We start from the raw sequence: 12,888 nt of genomic DNA, 5'->3' as shown, positions 1-12,888 counted from the left end.
GTTTCTTGTGTCTAGGAAAGGACATAGTCTGTGTCTTCCTGATCTTCCAAGTTCATCCTTTTCCTCCTTTGCAAGGTCACGGACAGAAATCCTTAATTCTTCCCTTTAGAAATCAGTGTATCCGTTAAATCAGAAGGAATGGTTCAAGGTAATTACAGAAACACAAGAGAAACAGTTGTATTTCGGGGGGGGGGGGGGGGGGGGGTGCCGCCCGCCGCCATCCCCCGCAGCAGCGCGGTGCGGGGCCGGAGCGTTCACACACACACACACACATCCCCCCATCCATCATCCCGCACCCACCGCCCCGACCCCCGGGAGGGACCCGGGGTCCCCCCAGCACCGGGGGGGGGGCCCGGCCCGGAGGCACCGGCGCTCATCGGCCCGTCAGACCTGGCGGGAGAAAGCCCCCTTTCCCTTCTCGCCCCCCGCCCCTTCCAAAGGAGACCTGGCATAATTTGTATTCCCCGCATCTTCATTCCCTTCGTTGTGGTCTTTAGCGGCTGGAGAGGGACAACCCAGAGAGTCCCGAGTTTTGGGGGGTTTTATTTTTTTGCTTAAACACGCGTGTAGTGGAATTAACAGGAGCCACCGAGGCGACTGGGAACTGGTTTAAATTAGGATGAAGCATTTATTCATCACTGACCAAAAGAGGTGCCCGCTGAGGAAACGTTTTGTGTCTTAGCCCTTCCTCCTCGCTCTACCTTCCTCCTCCTCCCCCAAATCAAAATTAAAAAAAAAAAAAAAAAAAAAAAAAGAAAAGGAAAACCATTGCGCTCCTGCAATTTAAGTCTAAATTCTTGGGTCCATGTGCGAAAGATAAAATGAATTTCAATTGCTATTGGAAAAAATCAGGAATTGTATGAGATTTGCAAGAGCTAGTTTCTTAAACGGAAATTGAGTCCTATTTTGTGGGAAATTAGTTTTGCAGACTTTCTAAAAAAAAAAAAATCTAAAACTTTTGTTCAGCAGCTGCTCCACTTTTCCCTGCAGTTTCAGACTGAGCTGGAACCTGCAGCGGTCTTTCGACGGTAAGATTTTCCCCCCTTTTCTGACATCTAATGCTTTTTAAAAATTGTCTTTAGATTTAACTGTAACAATGCGCTCTTTAAAAAAGCGAGTGGCGTCCAAAGCAGCAGTCGCTGCCTCTGTGCACTGTTCAAAAACTTGATATTTCTTCAGAATAAAGGAAATATACAGTTACAACACTGATGAAATATTTTGTGCTTTTCATTGTGTTTATCGTTTCAATATGTGCTCTGATATTAAAAGAGAAGGAGTACAAAGAAAAAAAAACGCGGTGGCTGAACCCCTTCTTGGGTTCGTTGGGCTGCGAGCAGGGGGGTGGCGGTGTCCCTCAGGAACCGGGCGGTGCCACCAAAGCCAGAGAAGCCACCGGCGGGGGTGCGTGGCTCCCGCAACCGCCCCGGCCCCGTCTCTCCCCCGCCGGCCCGAGGTGCTGCGGGGGCGGGCGGCGGGGCCGGGCGGCCCCAGGTGGGAGCCCGGGGAGCGGCGGGGAGGCTCCACCCCCCCCCCGCTTCCTTCCCCCCCCTTCACCTCCGGCAGCCGCTTCCCCGCTCCGCACCTCTCCGCACCCCTCCGCGGCTCTCCAACCTGCTGCTGCCGCGGGGCACAGCCGCCGTCGGGGGTTTTGGGGGGGCAGGAATGGCAGGACCCCCTCCTGCAAAGGGCTTGAAGCCCCGACACCGCCACAGCTGCCAAGGGAAGCCCCCAAACCCAGTCTTAAAAAAAAAAAAAAAAAGCCTTTTTTTATTTTGTTTTGTTTAATTCTAGGGGATGGGCGCACAGGATTTCTTGCGCAGGATTTAAAAAAAAAAAAAAAAAGAAGAAGAAAAAAGTGAAATAAGTGAAGCACAATGAAGAAAGTGAGAGGGTGCGAGGGGGAGGGAGAAAGATTAGGTTTCCAAGAGAAATAAGAGACGGAGCCAAATAGCACCTTTTTTTTTTTTTTTTTTTGGGGGGGGGGAGGGGGGGCTCCAAAAGGGGAAGAAGAAAAAAAAAAAAAAAAAAAAAAAAAAAGGAGGAAGGCAATAGCAAAGTGGTAATGGCACGGCAAAGTGTTTGCCATTAGCTTCATCATCAAATCTGAATATTCGGGACTCTGCTTCCTTGGGTTCCTAAGTCCCCTAATGAATACCCAAGTCCTAGATCGATTATTCATTTAATATGAGATTTTGAGCACGCAAGAACTGAAAATGCAAATCTCTATAGAGCTTTATGCTTTCATTTTAAACAATATAAGGAGAATGCAAATATAGGCAACTAATGGTGAGGCAAATAAACAACTTCAAACGCTTACTGAAACGATTCAAAAACTTTCTGTGCAGAGTTATCAAATAACTCTGGCTATATGATACCATCCTTTGTAAAAATTTATGGCTTTTCAGTCAAAGAAAGCTTCAGTGCAAAGCTTCTCAGTGAAATAATTGCTGAAGAAAGTGCAAGCAGTTATTACCTCTCAATACTAATGATTGGGTTCTCATTCGTACGGTATCTTTTCCGAATGTGCGTTTGACCTACATGTGGTACAAAAGCATAACTTAAATCAATGCCAGCAAGTTTGCCCAAAGCTTATAACATCAAGTGAAAAAATAGAATGTTTTAAATATATGAAAACAGTAAACCGTTTAACTCATAAAAACATCTGGAGCCAACACAGTTTGGAACATCATTTATATTTTCGTGTATGGGCTAATATTTGCATTCGCTTTGTGTTTTTCAGGTTGGGTGGTGGGTTATTTTGTTTTGGTTTGGGGTTTTTTTTGTTTTCTTTTTCTTTTTTTTTTTTTTTATCTTACGATTTATAGGGAAAGAGATCATATAAAATTAACCTGAATGAACCAGTGTACAATTCCTCCTCTTCAGGACTTTTGTAGTCTTGCTCAGTTTTTTACGTTGGAGGCTGAAAGCACCATCTTCCTGAATATTTATCAGAATGTAAGTAGGATTCTTGAACAGTTCTTTCTTAGTGTGTGGTTTGCACATTTGTAATATGCATATTACAGTAAAATTAGCCAGATAGTCAGACTTGGGGACCACCGTTTGAGTGGTATAAATGGTCGTAACTTTGTTGAAGTCAGCAAAAAGATGACAATTTACGCCATTTAAGAGCATTCTCCTTACTGTCGAAGAGAAAGCTTACAAATATGAATTCAGTTTATTTTAGCCAAAGATTTTATTGTACTCAAGAGCCTACCAAAGCAAGAGGACGAGGTTTTATTGTACTGTAATTATGATCAGTTCGTATTTTTCCATGGCAATTTGGTGAAGGCAGGCATCATTATTTAACCTTAGAGTCAATCCAGATTCACAACAGATGTATGTTTATTTTCAGCCTTTTCTTTTTTCCCTAATTTCGCCTGTTTAACTCCCATAGAAGCAATATAATTCGTTTCTCTTGATACCTGTGCTGCAATGGAAATCTACAGATATAAGCAATAATAAAGCCTGGGGATTATGCATCGTTTCAGGGATGCTTGAGTGCCTTAACTGAAAATCCTTGCACAGAAAATGAATGATTTGTTGACTGACTTATCAAAAATACTGAATCCCTGACTAGTAAAGAATGATGATAATCACATTTACCATTCATAAACTTACAGTATACCAGTATCTTCACTATACCTCAACAAAAAAACAGTTTTCTGTGAGAAATCACACTACCACAACGTGTACCATGTACCTTTAACGTTGTATTTCTGTGGTGTACTTCCATTTCACTCTTTTTAACGTTTACATGTGCCATGGTTTAACACTTATCAGACACAATTTTTGCTTTAAAGACTACAACGTATCTATAAAAACTTTAAGCCTGAATCCATATTTTCAACTACTTCTCCCGTATACATATGGATTCTGTTCTAATTTTCATGATCTCCAAGTATTACAAATTTTAAAGCTATGCCAGCAATTTAGGATATTACATAAAAGTTATGCTGAACTATGAGGCCCTCACTGAAAATGATTTACAAGTTTGCATTACATCATTAAATGTTATTTGAATTGCCAGCCCGCTCTTACCAGTAAAATATCTTATGCTTCCTATTTAATTTAAATAAACCGATGAAATATTGAAATGGTTAATGGACTTGAGGCTTCACACCTGAACTATGATGTTTCAGGAATGCTTTTAGAGTTTAAGCCATGGGAAACTTGCATTCCACATTAGATACTCCAAAGCCCCAGAATAAGTCCTCTTCAGAACTTTGGTGTGTGTTTGTTTTAAATAGATAATTTACTTGCAAACTGAACTGTCTTGCACAATAGTATTTGTTTCCCAATCCGCATGTTATATTGCAATTTAACAATTGTTTCATTCTTTCTAGTATTATCTCCGCTTAAGAACGCTGACCTAAAAACCAGTTATCACAATCCTTGTAGGATGTTTTAATAAGATGTATCTTTCATTTGTGTTTAGAAATGTATTCAAAGTGCATGTGCAGGCAAGTCAGTGATGCCTGAAAATATGTTTTCCATTTTATTTTCTCTAGATCTTGACAGTTAGACTCTACACTCAGTCCATTCTCCTATTAAAATTACTAATCGCAGAGAGAAAAAAAAAAAAAAAAGAGGCTTGTATTATTACATATTACTCATTTTGCTATTTGATATAATTTGCATTGCGGATTTGGATCTATACGTGTATTCACAAGACATTTTACCAGAGCCCCCATCAAAAATACAGGCACAGTTGTGCACGGAAGAAAGGCAAAGTGTATTTTCAGCACTCTGTATTTTTAACACTGCTTACTCCTGACTGCGCTGCGCAGTTAATATTTTGCTGATTATACTTCAAGTAGATAAAAAAAATACAGCTGATTCAAAAATACAGAATAAAAAATAGAGATGATTCGAATCTTCATGCATCAAATGTTATACTCTATGACTCGCACCCGTTTCTTGGGTAAATACGCAGTATGATTACAAAGACCCAACTAGAGAAGAAAAACCTGCCATTACCTGAAATATTTATTGTCCCCTGGCTGATATTTCCAGGCCCTTGCAGGACCAGCAGCAGGGGGCATATTTCATAATTCTGCCTCCATCAGGGGACATTAGGAGAGTGATAAGTCACTAATCTTCATCACCTCTTTTACACATTAATGAGTAAAATACTTCTCACAGGGTGTATTCCTGGTCATTTCTAATTTTCTCTGCGCTGGCGTGAGAAAGAGACGCGTATACATACAAGGATAAATAACTGCAAAATATCGAGGTTTTAATAGCTGCTGGGATTATGTCACTTACTTTGCAGGTGTGTTTGCTTATGATTTATAGTGTGATGAGCTCTAGACTTGGAGCAGAAACCCCTAACTAGCGAGTACGCGGAACAGAAAGGGATTCACTGCCCTGAAGAGCTCTGACTCTATTAATTTCACCACTTTCACGTGGGAGTACTCCTGGGTTTTTACAGAGTCCTGTTTGCGTTCATGGCAGTTTGCTTGACTAAAAGCATTTGCAGGATTGGAACCTTAATTAATAATAGCTGTAGGAAACAAAGAGCTAAAAATTACATGTACTTTTTTTATGTATAGCTGCCCCATGCTCCTCAAAGCCTAATATCAGATAACGCTAACGACAGATACCGGGTAGGAGAAGTTAAATATGAAGTAGCAATTGTTTGAAACGATAGTTTTAGATTAAACTGTTTTTCTCAGATGCAGATATTACGGCTTGTGAAAGAATGAGAGAAGAAAAAAAAAAAAAAAGCAAGCTGGATTTCCCTAAAATGCATGCCAAGAAAAGCTTAAATTGCAGAGACATCACCAAAAGACACAATCATATCTGTCTCAAAGATTCTGATTCCACAAACTATTTTAAGTTTGCTGGCGTCAATGACACTACTGACGTTAAAAAAAAATGGGTGAGCTCTTAACTATCTTGAAGAAAGATCCAAGTGGCATATGTTACGGATACTGACACCTTCCAAAACCACCTTTATTTGCATAAACTCTTATTTTGTGTTTCTTTTATTTCCCCAATAGAGAATGCAGCTTTACTGATGAGCTGTGAATATATTATACTATTTCTTGAAATGAACCTTTCAAAGATACTTGTATTTGTTACACTTTATTAGGCGTCACACTTGCGTGTCCTTTCATGCAATGCAGATAGGTCTCAGGGTGGCTTCAATAAACTATTCCAGTAAGACACTGTCTTTGAGGTGCTTTCACACCATCTAAATATAAATACTGGACTTTGGTGTGCTGGATCACTCTCAGGAGCCACCTTCTTCTCTTCATTGATGCCCGTCTGATATATTTCCTCTGAATTACACGCCCACAATAAAAGTGTGAAACCCATTTATTCCTACCTCCCTCTTTTCCAAAGGGAAAGCGCCTAGCGCTGTGGGGTCAGCGAAGCTCAGCTGCGCAGCAAAGAAGAGGTATATTATTTGGCATTCTTTCCAGCTGACTGAGACACAAATGCAAAATACAGCATGTGGGGACACTGTCTGGATTCGTGCAATTCCCGCATAGGCATTTTGTCCATGAACTTTAGGCATTTTGCGCGTGTGAGCCGTAGAACGTATCACTTAGGGATTTCGATTTTATTTAATAATCCAAGTATATTTCAATACAAGATGGTAAACTAAAAATATTTTCCATTTAACTGTTTCAAAACGCCATGTGCAAGAGAACACAACAAAATGGAATTAACTCGTAACATATGCAACTCTTATTTGTGCAAGAGCAGTATATGCCCCTAAATCCAGACTGCAGCATCTGGAGGCATAGCATGTCTCTAATGGAAGAGAAAGGCACGAGACATGTCAGCTTCTTGGATATGTTACACTGAAAGCCGTGCCTTTTCCTTCGTGATACCCAATACAACTCTGATTAAAACTCATAAAACAGACACTGTCCAGGTAAACTGCCTTGAAAGCAGTTTGGATTTTTCGTCTCTTTAGCTGGAGGCACTAGGATTAAGCTGAGATAGGTATTTACAATACAAAAAAAAAATCTTATCTAAAGCTCTTTCATTTGAAACAATCAAGTTTGAATAAAAACTAATATCCCATGGTATGAATCATGCGTTCATAGTGCATCCAAATATCCAAATTCTCATTTGTAGAAACAGGTTTTGCTGTCACTACGGTATTTGTAGTGCCTCTTTCTTATTACTGCTTTTTACCTTTAGTAGTATTACTAATAATGGATTCTTCATACACTTTTACTACCGTGCTCAGCTTGGTAGAGACTGAAAACATTTCAGAGAAACAATTCGTCCTTTAAGTGTTTTACAACATGAACTGTCTTCAGACTTGACCTTGAGAAGTGCTGAGTCTTTTCTTTTCCCCATCGACCTCACAGGATCAACTTCATTGTTAGACTGCAATAGCAGTTTTTAAAAGTGCAGCTAAACATAAATACTGTTCCTCATGGTTGCCAAAAAAACCCCAACCCACTGAAAATTGCACTTAGAAACAAACATATATGAAAGAAAGCTGGTGGATAAAGTGTTTTACTAGCGCGTTTTCAAATTTTAATTGCACTAAAATCGTTAAATGATCTGCTATAGAAGTCGAGACGTCTGATTTTAGATTTTCTTTCATCTATATTCATTAGTTTATCTCTTCTGTTATGTTCATAGTAAACAAGGGAGAAAGTACGCCTGTCTGTTGGAGTTATTCTTATTTGCATAAAATGCAAGTAGAAACTGAGAAACTGCATTGCTACAACGATTTGTTTACCAAACTTCGAAAATCCTATCATGACCAGCATACTGGATGTATAAATACACATATGCATATACTAAAAGAGGGTGTTCAACCACGCAAAAATACGAGCATACCTCCAGGCTCAAACCCTTAATGTACGATTAAAACAAATTAGGTTAGTGCCTGCTTTCTTTTAATAATAGGGAGAGTTCAAAAATAGAAAGCCTCGCGTTAAAGCAAATGAAGGAGCAGAAAAAGTGCTTTGCACAGATTACCAGACAAAGTTCTGCCTTCGCTTCCTAGCAGGGTGAAATGTTTGCGAATGTATCTAATCTAGCACACCCTATAAAACTGTACAGTAGTCCCTGGTACAATAGCGAGCTGTAGGGAAGAAAAGGTCACATCCCGGAACAAAATTCCCAGATTTCAGCCTGTGATCCAAACCTTCCCAAAATTCCCAGATTTCAGCCTGTGATCCAAACCTGCCTGCTTCGTTTCTTCGCTTCCTAGCAGGGTGAAATGTTTGCGAATGTATCTAATCTAGCACACCCTATAAAACTGTACAGTAGTCCCTGGTACAATAGCGAGCTGTAGGGAAGAAAAGGTCACATCCCGGAACAAAATTCCCAGATTTCAGCCTGTGATCCAAACCTTCCAAATTGTGAAGCTGTGCACCCATTTCGGGAGGCAGGTAGGTAGTCTTCCCTCATACGTGCACAGTAATTTCACTATGTATGACCCCCTACGGCTGCGGTAATGTGGCTTTTTTTAAAACATGCCTTGACTGGATGATGAGAATATTTTATTCTAAAAATAAGTCATATATTTAATTTCTAGTATGGCAGGCATGGCGTGTATCCGGGGGTGCACAGAGTAAGTTTACCCGGTACAATTTGTAGTCAATCAGACTTTCCCAAATGAACTCCCATAACTATGAACATACATTGCTTGTTTGTTTTCTTCTTTTTTTTTTTTTTTTAACTTTCCTTTATTGGTATCATAATAGTATGACCCAAATATAAGGAAATAACCATATCGTATTAAACACAGGAATACGCTTTCACAGTCGTTTATTGTGCATAGCTAGTAAACATTTCCTGGCAAACAATTTAGAGAGTCCATAAATTCCATCCTAACGCTACTTCCGTAGCTCGATGCAATGCACCATACACGAGGGTATTAGCTCAGTCTCTCTCATCCGGAATGGGTGGATTGGAATTGAAAAATCCCCACCCCCCCATTATAGCACCATATGTCTCGAAAGTCTATCCTCTCTCAGGGCAAACGGCTCCTCTCAGATCCGCCTGATGGATCACGACTTAAACCCTGCTGTCCCTCGGCGTTTAACCTAACAGCATGTCTGAGGTAGCCATGGGGAGAGCACGCCGAGCCAAGCATTCCCTTGGCGTTCGTGGCAGTTCCCCACGCAGAGAGTATCAGGAATATGGAATAGCAGAGGGGGAAAAATCTACCACATCATGCCAATTTGTATGGAAAATTTGATCCTCCAGCTAAGAGTAGGGAAAAGAAGAAAGCGCCTCGCTCCAGAAAACTGAGCAGTGCTCGTGATTCCCTGATTCCTTACGTGGCCAGTGAGCCCGTGTCAGTAGACCAGCTTCGCAGCATCTTCAGAGTCTATAGGAATTTCAAACAATTTTCCCTAGATATCTTATTGAGGTGTTTATAGATTGAAGGATTGTTAGGGGAGCAGTTTACCCATAAAGATTTTTGGTGGATTAGATTTCTACTCAATCTTTTTCAGTTCTCTTTCTCTGTGTGCGTCAATTTGTAACTGGGCAAAAAAAGAAAAAGTAAATCCTTTAAATGGCAATCAAACCGTTTGGCATTTGAAAGAATTTTTGTGAGATGATCACGTTAAGGTAAAGTTCATATCGCTAGCAGAAAAGACTAAGCTGACATATTTCCACCAGTTTTTGTCCTTATTACAGGTATACATTAATATCATTCCTGTTACAGGTATTATTTCCAGATTATTTTGGATTGAAAACAAAGAGTTAGCAAAAATCTGGACTCCTTCCAAGTTTCCAAAGACCAACTCGAAAGCTCAAAGGGGTTCAGTCACCATGTCAATGTTCTGCTTTACGATCTTTAATTTTACAGGATATAATATTAAAACCTCTCCCCTGTACCCCTTGAACTGGAATCCGAGGAAAGGTTCTGTGATAGCAGAGACGACTAAGGGCAGAAAGATTTTATTTCACTGGTCATGAAAGTCTTTTTGGTTTTTTAACTCCTTGCTTTTAAAATCCTCTTTCATTTATTTATAGTGAATTGAACCGCTATTAAAGGAATAGTCCTCTTCTTAGTTACCAACTTCTTTATATATATTTGGTAATCCATGTATATTTTCATAATCTTTCATCGAGTGTGGCTTCCTTGGTAAATCGTTACGTGAACAACCAAAGGGTTTGGAGTAAAAAAGGATTGTGGCACCTTTTGAAAAAAGGGTTTGGAGTAAAAAAGGATTGTGGCATTTAATTTAAATTGTGGCATAATTTAAATGACTGGACTTCAGGGCTCTAGACTTCTATTTTTTTCTTCTGGTGTTCTTTGCCCGCTGCTCGAAGGCAGACCTTGCACGAGCATCCCTCGTTTTCTGGCTGCTCATCTTTACAACCTCCCTGTACTTCCTCCTAGTACCTCTAAGGCACCGAGTTCAGCCGCGAGTCCTTCAGCGGCGCTCTGAAGAGAAGTAGTTTGTGGTCTGCAATTTGCTCAACTTATTGTCTAATGATAAAGCCCCTAATTCCTTTCCTGGACCAGGACCTCCGCCAGCTTCCTTTCATTGTGCACATGGGCAAACAGAGCAAGAAGAAAGATAACGCACCGCTTGTTCAGCACAACTCCAGCAATCATTTTCTCTTTTATGTTTCCAGCGAATCTGATTGCTGGCAAAAGCTGCCAGAAAAAGACAAGTTTGATCAGAAAGAGCACGAGCAGAGAAAGTCCAGTTTCCCAGATACGTAGCCTCAAGGACTGTTTTGTGCTGGTGATAGGGTGTATTAGTTGCTGGGCCCGGTCAACCTTGGCCTCTCACAAGTCAAACAAGTGTTCCTGCTCCTGTGAACGTCCCCGAATAACCATTTTGCTGTGAAACTTGTCTGATTGGCACAATGCACTGTTTTCTCATATTTATCATTACGCTCGTGCACGGTTATATAGATTTTTTTCCCGACTCTCCTCATGGTACAGAATACCAATAACAAATTCAATTCATGTGTTTTATGTACATTAAATAGTAGGAAATACATCTGTGTAGAAAATGTAGCTAGTTCCTGTGCTTGCAGAGTCTCTCTGGATTTATTGTATTGAAGCCAGATCTATTGTTAATCCATTTAATACTGATTGTATTCTCCAAATATGTTTGGGGTTTCCTTTCCGAACTGTCATATACGTAAGGCAGGATTATACATTCATAAGGTACTGGCATAAAAATTGTTAAAACAGCTAATGCATTGAATTCTTGCTGCTAAAGTACTTGGAACCTTATGAATTAATTTTAGGTGTTGACCATTCAAATTATCAGCAATATTTTAATAGGATCTCTAGGTGTTGACCATTCAAATTATCAGCAATATATTAATAGGATGGAGATCTTTGTCCTTTTGCACCAGGTGCTGCGGACTGAACAGGAGAGCTTTTCATCTGAGTAGGAAAGATAAAGGGTAAAAGAAATGAAACCAGATCATTATAAGGCAACTATACCCAAAATTAGAAATGTATACAGCAGATACTCAGTTCAGTTCTGTCATTAGGGCTAGTTTGCTTGCACCACAAATAGAAATGCGTTATTCCTCTTTAAAAATGTTTCTAGGGAATCACGTAGTAAGAATCAGGAGATTCCTTCCCTGAAAGCATTCTTATTTAATACAACTTCTTAATAGGTTTCACCCTCTTAAAGAATGGGATTAAATCAAGAGTGAGGTAATTGGGAGTTATGGTCCAGTTAGTGAACTTTACCATGAAGCTAGTGGCAAGTTAAATCATTATAATATGGAACAGTGTTTTGTGGAGAAAACTGCTGGAAGTCTAACAGTTTGAGTGCTACCGACTTCAAAGAGGCTGGAATTTCAGACCCGATTTCCAGAATTGTATCATTTGTTATAATTCTAGCTGCATTTTTGGTGTGTTATGTATTTCTGCTTAAAGCATCAAAGTGAGCAATCTGTATATGATACTGTAAATAAACACAGGCTACGAAAGAACACTGTGAATCCAGGTTCACACTTTACTCCTACCAAAAAAGCCCAAACGGCTTCTGTACTTTAAATCTTTCACACCTCTCAGTAACTGTGACAATATTTTTAAAACCATACTCTATTATGAAGCAATAACTCAAATTGTAGTTATACCAGACTGACATTTTATATCTCACTTTTTATGCCCCGTTTGCAAGATTCTCATTGCTGTCACGTTTAAACAATAATTTTTAAAGCCTGTATTTCTTCCATGCAGGTCATGAAATATCTTAACATGGAAAAAATGCTTACGAGGTATGGAATAATATTAACATGAGCTGGAAACCTTAGAGTGTCCATAATAAACTGTCAGCTACATTAAACAAATCAAAATGACAATTTCCCCAACTGCATCCAACACGGAGGAATTCTCTGCTGGACTTTGGTGTGACAGAGGAATCAGAGAATTAAAAATTAATTGCTTACGTGCACATAGCTACAATTTGATTATATTTCCTATGAGCAAATGAATTAAAATCCAATATTTATATTTGGTGATGTAAGCCAGTCAGCTTCTATAAATTTGACAGTGAGAGTAAATCAGTTATTTGGAGAAAGTATTAAAGGAAAAAATTGACTGACCACTTAAATCTGCTAAAAAGCACTGCGAAGGACATCTCAAAAAAGTCTCAACCAAGGAAAAACCTTCTACACTTCTGTTGAAAATAATAAAATGACTTCATATGTGAAGGCAGCTACTAAAAAAACAAAACAAATGGAGAAAGAGGGGAAAATGTAGCAATTAATGTAAATTAGAAGCTGGGAATTACAGTGCATTGATAAAGAAAGCCAAAGGTCACAAAGAGAAAACAGAGATAAGGACAAAATGAAGACATTTTGAAATTATATTATGACCAAAAATCCTAACAATTGCCTTGTTCCATTATTAAATGGAAATTACTAGGACTTTTTGTAACAGCATTTTAAAAAAAAAAGAAGGCATTCTCAAAT

General features: G+C 39.4%; 1 protein-coding gene across 1 annotated transcript in view; it reads left to right on the top strand.

The window, feature by feature from the left end:
- Positions 1-992: 992 nt before the first annotated feature.
- LOC106885471 overlaps positions 993-12,888 on the top strand; it is a 31,644-nt gene continuing 19,748 nt past the window's right edge. The window contains exon 1 of the mRNA XM_014937685.1: positions 993-1,028. The gene's annotated coding sequence lies outside the window, so the exon portion shown is untranslated. The remainder of the gene's footprint in view (positions 1,029-12,888) is intronic.

The sequence above is a fragment of the Calidris pugnax genome, unplaced genomic scaffold (genome assembly GCF_001431845.1).
Source record: "Calidris pugnax isolate Ruff unplaced genomic scaffold, ASM143184v1 scaffold11, whole genome shotgun sequence".
NCBI classification, from domain to species: domain Eukaryota; kingdom Metazoa; phylum Chordata; class Aves; order Charadriiformes; family Scolopacidae; genus Calidris; species Calidris pugnax.
Note: the sequence above shows the minus strand (reverse complement) of the source record. Positions and strands in the feature narration are given on the sequence as shown.